The following is a 9,980-nucleotide window of genomic DNA, read 5'->3' as shown; positions in this document are numbered from 1 at the left end:
AACTCGACAATCCTATGGAGGACATCACAGACTTTCTGTTGTTGCTCATCTATGCTAGTAGCACCCGATGTGGATTGTAGAACATCTAACCAACCCACATGATAGGTGTGTCCTGTGTACCGATCAGTTAAAGCTTCTGCTTGTAGGTCATACTCCCAATTTTCGTTTAGGAATATCCCATCTAGGCCTGGCGTGCTGGAGGTTTCCCTCGAAGTGGAAGCATTATTGCTCCCCATTGCTTGCCCCTCCGTGACTGCTACCTTGGGAGCACTCGGTTGCTCAGCTGGCATGATTGTTGTCATAGGAGCCTTTGCTTTCAGGGCTCGACTTTGTTCTAGCCTTCGTAGGTTCTCAATTTCCCTCTCCCTTGTTGCTTGCATATAGCGTTCGATCTCTTGTACTTCGGCAAGACTCCTACCATCGGGTAGTAAAACCTCAGAGGGAGATAGTCCTAAAGGATCAGGAGGTGCAGTGGATGGAACATTCATATGCACACTCTCAAGAAGCATAGGGTCTATTTTAGGCATGAATGACGAATTTACTTCCCCACTCCCTTCATTTATTTCATTAACCGCATGTTCGGAGCGAGTAGCTCTACTAAAGGTCTCTTTTAAGCGGCTAAACACGCTGGACCCGGGCCGTGGGCCCATGGTATGCATGTCTTGACTTGAACTATCAGGGTTTGGTGTAGGATACCCCTCCATGACTTCGTAGTCAGAGGAAGAATCACTAGACGCGATATGAGGATCTTGGGTCGCGCTACCTTGAGTCCCGGCCAAAGGTCCAGAACCTAGGGTGGAGGAATAATGGGTGCCCGTGTAAATGGAGGCACTACCAATATGCTCGTGCTCTAACACTCGTCCAGAACATAGGTTCATATGACTTGGATCCCCTAGAAGTGTCAGTGAGTGCCCGTGAAGGCTGCTCACCTAGTAATTTTGGGTGTTTTGCAACCCAAGTCTTTTCTTTTTTTTTTCTTTTTTTTTGGTCCTTTTTTTCTGACCCATCTATAGAATAGAATGTATGATAGCTCAAAACGAGCGTCTCGGTCAGAGGGACGTACCGTGCTTTACAACCCTCCGTTTGGTCACTTTATGCCCTCGGAATCCCTAAAACCGTCAATTTCTAGTAGGGAACTAGGCCCAAATTAGAAAGTCTAAGGGTGCAAGTGGGAAGAGAAGGGAGGAGAGTGGAGGACTTGCCCCACATGCTCTCATTCCCTCTTGAGGGGGTAGGGTATATATATAAGAGTGAGTCTAGTATATATCATAAGACTGAGGACTGAGGCCTAGACCTGGGCTTGGGCTTATGATCCCGATCCCGATCAAAATTTTAGTGTAGCCCCCCAGTCACTCACGCTTAAATATTTTCGGTTTTTATTTATTTTTTTATTTATTTTTGTTAAAGGCGACGATCGCGCGCGGTTTAGGTGACCCTTTCTTGGCCACACACACTGTCAGCACCTACCTAACCTCTCTGTCAACAGCTCACAGACAACTCACTACCTTATCTACTTACTAACAGTGTTGCTAACCACTAACTAATCTACTAACTAATCTGTTAACCACTCTGCTAATTGCTTACTGACAGTGGGCTAACTGTCCACCTACTTCCTCTCTCACTACCTTACTGTGCAAAGACTGTGTACAGGCAAACCTTGACAGTAAACTGTGTACAGACTGTGTGCAAACAGAAATTGCTAACTGCCTTCCTACTTATTCATTCACTGCGAACAAGCTAACGACTACTAACCGTGCAAAGACTGTGTGCAAACAGAAAACACAACATTATGCAAAAATCACAGAACTTGCAGACAATACAGAAATTAACAACTTGCAAAAAAATAACTCATTCCTCTTCCTCTTCCTCTTCTTTCCTACTACAAACAACTCATAGGAGAAGCACAAAGTGCCTCTTGGGCTTAGTGTAGGGCGATTCCCCGGCAGCGGCGCCAAAAATGTGCACTCCTTGCCGCACTGTCGAAGCAAGGGCCTTGCCTAACACTGTGTGCGAGCCATAGACGGCTCCAAGCACACAACTAGCTTAACTAGTAAGCTCAAAAGAGGGCAATGGTGTGTCACTCACCGCTCTATGCTCCTGCCGTGGAGGATTCCTCGCCGCGAAGAAGAAGGAGACGCCGCTACGTCGTGCTCAACCGCTTCACCGCCGTCGTGCCACCGCAATGCTCGATCGCGCTCTATCTCTCTCTCTCTCTCTCTCTCACACACACACACACACACACACACACACACACACACACACACACACATACACACACACACAAGGAGGTGAAGAAGAAGAAGATGGAGATGGAGATGGAGCAAGAGCACTCTTCTATTGCACAAATGAGAGAATGAGTGAATTTTAGGTTTAGTTGGCTTTTATATGAGCTCACCCCATTCACACTTGGCCGCCCATGCTTAGCCAACTAATCCCTTGAATGTCCCAGTTAGAGTGCGCCTCTCATCGGCGATCACTCTTACCCTTTTCCTATTGGACCGACAAGCCCGGTACCTGACTCTACCAAATAAATAATACAATGTCCACCGTAGGTTACAACGTCCGTCTCATAGGTGATAGGGTGTCCGTGAGCCGTGAGGGTTAACACAAGCGTTGTGCATCTTGAAAGTAGTGGTGACGAAATAGGACAGCTCGAAACTCAGTCAATCATCACTTGGATTCAACAAAATCCAGAGGCAAAAGAGTTAAAGGATCTATTAGCATTATATGGAGCTCCTTTGCAAGTTGTTGAACTTCAAATTTGTGACCCTTCATAAGCCTTACATACACCCCTTTCATTATGCTACATTGGCACCATGTATAGTAGATATCTACTCCATTGTAATCCTTTGCCGGGTAGCTATGAGCAAGTACACTCTTGCTAGAAATTATTTGCATAGTGCATAGTTCACACACACACACACACACACACACACATACATACAGTAAGGAAGGAGATGTTGCAGCAACTGTGAAAGTTTTTTGAAAAGGGATAGGGAGCTAGAGTAGGAAAGTTGATGTTGCACCAACATTATGATGGAAATTTGTGCTTTGAGTTGCCTACAACTTAGGATAAAACAAAACGAATGTCAGGGATGGAAAAACGCTTTGATGGTCACTTGTGGACTCGCCCATCTGTAACAACCATGGCAATAGCATGCACTGTTCATCTAAGCTATTGTTTGGGGTGCATGCAATGCAATTATTCAACATGTCCTCATTATGTTAATGAACAAAAACTCAATGGTAGAGATTTTCATGGATATTTGAACAGACAGGTCAAGAAGGACTACCTTGCTATGGAAGAGAAGAGAGCAATAACTTGTCATTATTGTCAAAAGGTTGTTACTTGTGTTGTTTCTTATCCCTGCAAAATCTATTATGTTTTGCCTAAAGACAATACAATGTCTCGACTGGTAATACATGTTGGTAGATATGGGCATAATGTTAAGGCAAGAACCTCCAGGGATGCCATTGCAAGAGTACGGAAACTGGTAGGTGCAGTACTAAATATGAAAAAAGGTGGTCCAAGAAAAATTCAAATGTTGGTGGCCCAACAACTTGTGCTTAACTCCTTGATTGGTGAGGAAGCTGAAGTTACATGCGATGGACATTTCAATGATTTTCTGAAAGAAATGATGCCATTTGTTCAAACCAAATGGTATGAGAAACTACGTTTTGTTCCTTGAATTTGTTGATTTTTTTAATCTATAATTGATTTAACCTTCTTGTGATGAATCGTGTAGGTTTTCTTCAATTGTTTCTAAGGAGAGGAAGAGTTAAGGTGTTGTATTTGGGGATGGATATAATATATATTATTACTTCAAAAAAAGTGCATGTTTCCTTTTTTCCATGGGAGTATATTTCTTGGACAGGACGAAGAGGATGACAAGTGCTTTCTATTTAAAATATCCACAAAGGGACCAGGTTCTGGGGTTGATCTAGTAAATCGGATGAAACGAACGAGAACGAGTGACTTAAGAAATACGTGAGTGCATTTTGATACCCATAGAATAGATGGTTGGGCAACAATGTCATGCTCAGTTTATGATCCAAGGTAACCTTCAATTATTTAAAATATCTCATATTTCTTTTGCTTCATTAATTATTAGATGATATGCGTGAAAATATTTATGTTGAATATCTTGCAACATACGATTGCTGCAGATAATTGCCATATGTGAAACCAAAGAGGAGGATGCAAAGACTCAATTTATTTTTTGGGAGAACCTTAATTCAACAATAGAAAAGTATGGACATGGTGTAGCTGATTTGGCAAGTTTTATGTCTGATGAGGCTGGTGTAGACTAGAATGCTATTCGAGCAGTCTTCAATGGCTGGCCGGTTAATATTATGGCGGGACATGAACAATCATGTTTATTTCATTGGGAGTAGAGTCTGCACAAATATGCAAAAAGGTGGACACCTCAAAATCTAACAAATCACCGCATTAACATGTGTGAGGAATGGAGAGCATGTAAGACCACTGAGCTTGCATCTCAAAAGGCGCATTTCATTCAAAAATGGTGGAGACAACATCTAACTACAGAGAACATCATATAAGTGAGCAGATGGTTTAAATGCTAGGACCAACGAATTTCTCACTTGGGAGAAATTGGTACCGATGTAAGTACCTTTATGAAAAATTATATTGCTAGCAAAATTTATAAATTTGTCGTACATGAAATTTACAAATTTTTACCCATGTATGTTTGAGTTTCATAGGCTGTATAAAGTCCGTGGGAGTGGGCACAATTCCCAATATGAATTTATCAAAAATTGTGCATGCCAGTTGGTTAGCAGGTAAAGGTGAAAAAAGAAAAATTTCCCTGTATGATGCTTGTGTAGCAGATGTTATAAATTCATATATTCAATGTGGAAAGCGTTTGGGATATACAATTGGACGATATATAGGAACAGGTCCATAATGGAGACCTTGCTTTCTCAAGTTGAATCTCAACACACTCCAACTCTGGTCAACGTGGCCCATGTGCTACACGAGGCTATTTTGCAAGGACTCCAATGTATGCACAACCAATTTTTCATGGAGACAAATAAACAATACAACACAAAAAGGGGTAGAACAGGAACAAATAGCTCCCATCACTCGAAATATGTCATGGAATCTAGGCAGCAAGACCAACGTGGTCGGCCCAAAAAAAATCAGGTTGGATAACCAACAGCCATGCATTTCTAACATTCCACTGCAAATTAGTGACAATGAAGATGATACTGGATCTCAAAAAGAAACAAACACACCTTTGTCATCTAAATGAGACAATGTGTTGGAGAGTGATGTGCCACACAATCGGTGGGCCCTGAGGAGAATGCCCATTCAAAGTCAAAGAAAGTGTTTTGGAATGGTGGACAGAAAAAATTGTGACAATCTCTTGCATAGTCGCTCTATTGGTCTCGTTGCTCCATGTATATGGTCCAAAAGGATGTTCAAGGATAAAACAATTGAACAGTGGGTATGATTTTGTAATCATGACATTTTGCGTGCATTTTGCATACTCAGTCAATCAAAAAACAAGTCAAAGATTTGCCTCATGCTCCTAATGTTTGGCCAGTAGCAAGAGGGATAGATATCTCCACACAGGAACTTGCAGCACTACAACAGACTTGATTCAAGATAGAGAAGACAATGGTAAATGCTCAACCTCCGGCTGGTGATTGCCTAGAAGGTGGTAGCAGCTCACGGAAGAAAAGTGGAGACATAGAATTTCTAAAGAGGCCATGAAGAAATTGAAAGCTTGTAATAGTATGACGGCTTTATTTTCGGAAGAAGTGAAAAAGTCCCCAGAGCATGTAGTTTTTTGAGTGTTCATTGAAAACATTTATGACATCTATATAAAACAGAGTCCAACATGCACGTGTCCAGATTTTCAAAAGCGAGAGAAGACAAACAAATCCTTTTTGGCATGCAAACATATGTACTATGTGTACGTGAAAGTGCTCAGACTCGAACCCAAGGAGCACATGATTATTCATCAACCAACCCTCTCACCAATGGATATCGCCTTTATTCTCGGATAACCCAAGAGGATTTCTCCCCCCATTTAATTACTCCTGGTTTGGTATGCATCTTTCACTAAAATAGAGAATTGCTCTATGATACTCCAGTTTTTTTTTGCATTTATTTTAATTTATTCCATCCGCAATTATCTATCTTATAAAAAATTTGTTTATGCGGTGTAGGATTTAAAATTTCAAACAAAACACATAAGCAACTTGCAAGATGTTTAAACACTTGGGAGCAAATTACTTACCTGTCAGAGTGACCATTACATTTATGGAATTTATGCCTTTTTTGTACGCTGATTTTGGTCTTCTCCTATGGTAGATTAGTGAATGTACTTACATCCGCAAATTTACGTTGATTCAAAATGCTCAAGTTTGGAAAAAATGGTATTATCTCTATTTGGCATGATTTTTGACTCTATGGCATGCATATGTTGTAGACTTATTTGACTCTGATGGCATGCGCTGCAAACGTATTTGACTTTGATGGCATGAGTTGTGATCTAATTTGCTTTAAAAAGTATATATATATTTTGGCTCTAATGTGTGTGTTGCAAAAAAATTTGCTTTACAATGTTGGTCTAAGAATATATATGTATGTATGTATGTATGTATGTATATGTGTATGTATATATACATATATTTATATTTATATGTGTGTGTTTGTGCACATAAGCAGTTCTTCAACTCAATCAAGTTTCAAGATAAATATTGAAACATGAAGCAAGAGGTTTGAATTAATACATACATAAAAATATAAAAGCTTTGTTTAGTGCATCATATAATTAAAATAAGTCTTTTACAACATTAGGCATAAGCATCAAACTTGAAAGTAAAACGGCTCTCCGAGTGTTGTCAATGTACCCCCATGTCTCCCACTCTGCTAGAGAACTTTTCATTGTTTCATAGCCTTGCTCGAGTTCCTGGTCTCCAATGTTGCAAGCATGGTTTAGATGGTTAAACATTTTGATGGCTTTGTTTGTGTCACACACTTCTTTCTACTTTTTGTTGAGTGCATGTCACTATTCTTATGCCATGGGACACCACAATCGAGAGGTCTTGCTTTGCCTTTTGGATGGCTCGTCGGATTTGCTAGATTGGGAGTATGTGGATGACATTATGCTCTTTGTACACTATGACATACCGGCCTTGGACAGTCTATGGGATGCTCTACCTACCTTTTGCTTGGCTAGTGGTGCTCTCATTGATTGACAAAAGTCTTTTGGTTTTCTTGTGGTGAATCGAGACCTTCTTGCCACGACTTGGTTCACCACATCCTACATGACTCTTCACTCAGGCTTTGTGGCCCGCTTGAGATGCATAGTGTGCAACTTTCTACGGAGTGTATTAGATCTAATGACATACAGCCATGAGTTCAATGGGACATAATTATATTACCTAGAAAGGAGGAGGCTTGGGGATTATCGATCCAGAGATATAGAGCAAGGCATTGCTTGCCAAGCTCATAGTACACGGATTGTTTCCTAGGGTTGAGCCTTGGGAAAATGTTCTGCACCATGCTTTGTCATGTGCCTGTCCTTATTTTGGGTATATGAATATTGATGGTTCTTGGTGCCCAACCATCAAATTCATTTTAAATAGATACACCTTTAGATACGTCACATGTGTTGCCATTTATGTACTACTTGCTATGGATTTAGTAGGAATTGTGCACAGCTTTGATTTGACATCCGCATTATTGTTTAGAGGAGGTCACGAGGTAGCCACTTGTATGGAATGCATATGTGAAATATTCAGTAGGATGTCAACTGGGATGTCAACTAGGCAAGAAGACCCACATTGAATGGGCTCAATGGATGATGGCTTGGCAGGCTCCTTACACTATCCATCAGATGCTTCCTTGGTTGCTTCATAGGTCATTGGTGCTACTTACGAGATCCACAGAGGTATTGCTACCCATATGAAAGAGATTTATGAGGCTATTCCTACTAATTGGCATGGCTACATTGGGAGACAAACTATTTAACCTCTCATCAGGGTTGGTGGGTGGGTAGTCTTTGACCATCACTTGGGAGCCCTAATTGATGCACAATAGGGGACTCATATTTAGCATTCTAGAGATTGGCCATCATGACCATCACATCAAGTTGGAGTTTCAGGAAGAAGTACCACATGATCAGCAGTTGGAAGTTTTATTTACAACTTATTAGAGTTGTAGGATCTCTTGAGAGGTAATCCTGTGTTGACCTTGTTTTCACTACTATGAAGGCACCACTTTGGAGATTGTAATTTTGGAAAGGAAAACCCGTAATTGACATGGACTCACACACCTTCTTCCAAGGCTTGGCGATAGATCCAATCTTCATGCTTACTTCCTTAGGATATAGACTGGGCACTTTCCAAATGATTCCAGATGTAGGTCACTGGTTAGACTTGTACCAACAAGACACGCTTTTCACTACAATTTGTAGCATCATTGTGGACCATGTAAAAGGCTCATTGTGCTCACATTCTTGTCTCACAGTCTTCCTCTACACCCACCATTCTGACATCCATTTGGACTAAGTTGCTGCATACTCTTCGCAATCAATGGGATACTTTACCAAGCTCCTTCAAGGCACCGTGATCACCAAAATGGAATGAGCTAGACACTTCAGTCAGCTATTCTACGTTTGTAGTTAGAGTCAGTTTAGACTAGTCAAGACTTCAGTTCAAACAAGACACATTGAGAGACAAAATTGAAACTAGAAACGATACTAAGACTAGGAACTCAAAAATAGACACTTAGATTGGGAATTGAAACTGGGATTATGTATTTAGATGAAAACAAGTGCAATGTTGAGACATAAGCTCAACGGGTTTGAATTACAAGAGCATGTAGCTCCTAGAAGTAAGATACAAAGGAATGAACACAATCCAAGACTGAAAGTCCACTAGAAATCCTAGAAGCCTAGAAATCCCTAAATATGATGTAATGGCCCCCTATTTATAGGATTCTAACTGGACTCTAACTGCATGTGCACAGTCTTGATTACTATGGTAACTACCCGTAATTACCGTCTCTGGAAGTTCCCAGCATCTTGAACAATGAGGGCCAATCGAATACATGTTGTGGATGCTCGACCTATGCTTTACCAATTCAAAATTTTCCCATTGCCCTTTGTGCAAGCTCCCCACTATAGCCGAACTTACACCCTCAACTCCTCTAACCGTGTGACCCCATGGCACTGCACATGCCTTGAATTTGCATGTTGTCAATCGTCACCATACCAACTATGTCGTTGCCCGTTCTCCTATGCTCAGACTCACCTACCTACTCTGAAATCCATCCTCTGCCTTCGTTGGTTCCTTGCCCAGTTGAAATGCTTAGCACATTATCTTTCTAGCCATTGGTGCTCTGACACCTAAGTCCATCCCTAACAACCTCCTCGTCATGATAGTCAACTCCATGCAATTGCCACGATGGAGTAGAATTCACCCAAGCCTTGTGGAAACAGCCACATGGACATCAAGATGGTGTGTTGTTGTTGTGTAAAATTTGAGGCAGGTAGGGAACCCCATAGCCCGAGAGTGCCAATTAATCGTGCACCACTAGGTAGCAAAGACACAAGAAGGCAGTGGATTGTGATCACAAGTAGTGGAGAGATGTTACATGTATTCAAGGGTCATGATATTCACTGAGGGTGTTGATTAGCTTAAAGATTCTCTCTCTCTCTCTCTCTCTCTCTCTCTCTCTCTCTCTCTCTCTCTCTCTCTCTCTCTCTCTCTCTCTCTCTCTCTCTCTCTCTCTCTCACACACACACACACACACACACACTTACTTTTCCCTACTTGGCTTGCATGGTGCTGTCATGGCAAGATGGTAATCCCATAGACAATTGGACTAGGGGCTGGGGGCATGAATCTTGAAGCTGGGAAGGCCGCATGACTTCATGGGACTCTCAACATCATGCGAGAATTTTCTCAAGCTTGCGGAGCATATTGGACATAGTTAGCAA

The sequence above is a fragment of the Adiantum capillus-veneris genome, chromosome 3, assembly GCF_014529385.1.
Source record: "Adiantum capillus-veneris isolate H3 chromosome 3, ASM1452938v2, whole genome shotgun sequence".
Classification (NCBI taxonomy): domain Eukaryota; kingdom Viridiplantae; phylum Streptophyta; class Polypodiopsida; order Polypodiales; family Pteridaceae; genus Adiantum; species Adiantum capillus-veneris.
The sequence above is the reverse complement of the archived record's forward strand: the minus strand, read 5'-3'. Positions refer to the sequence as shown.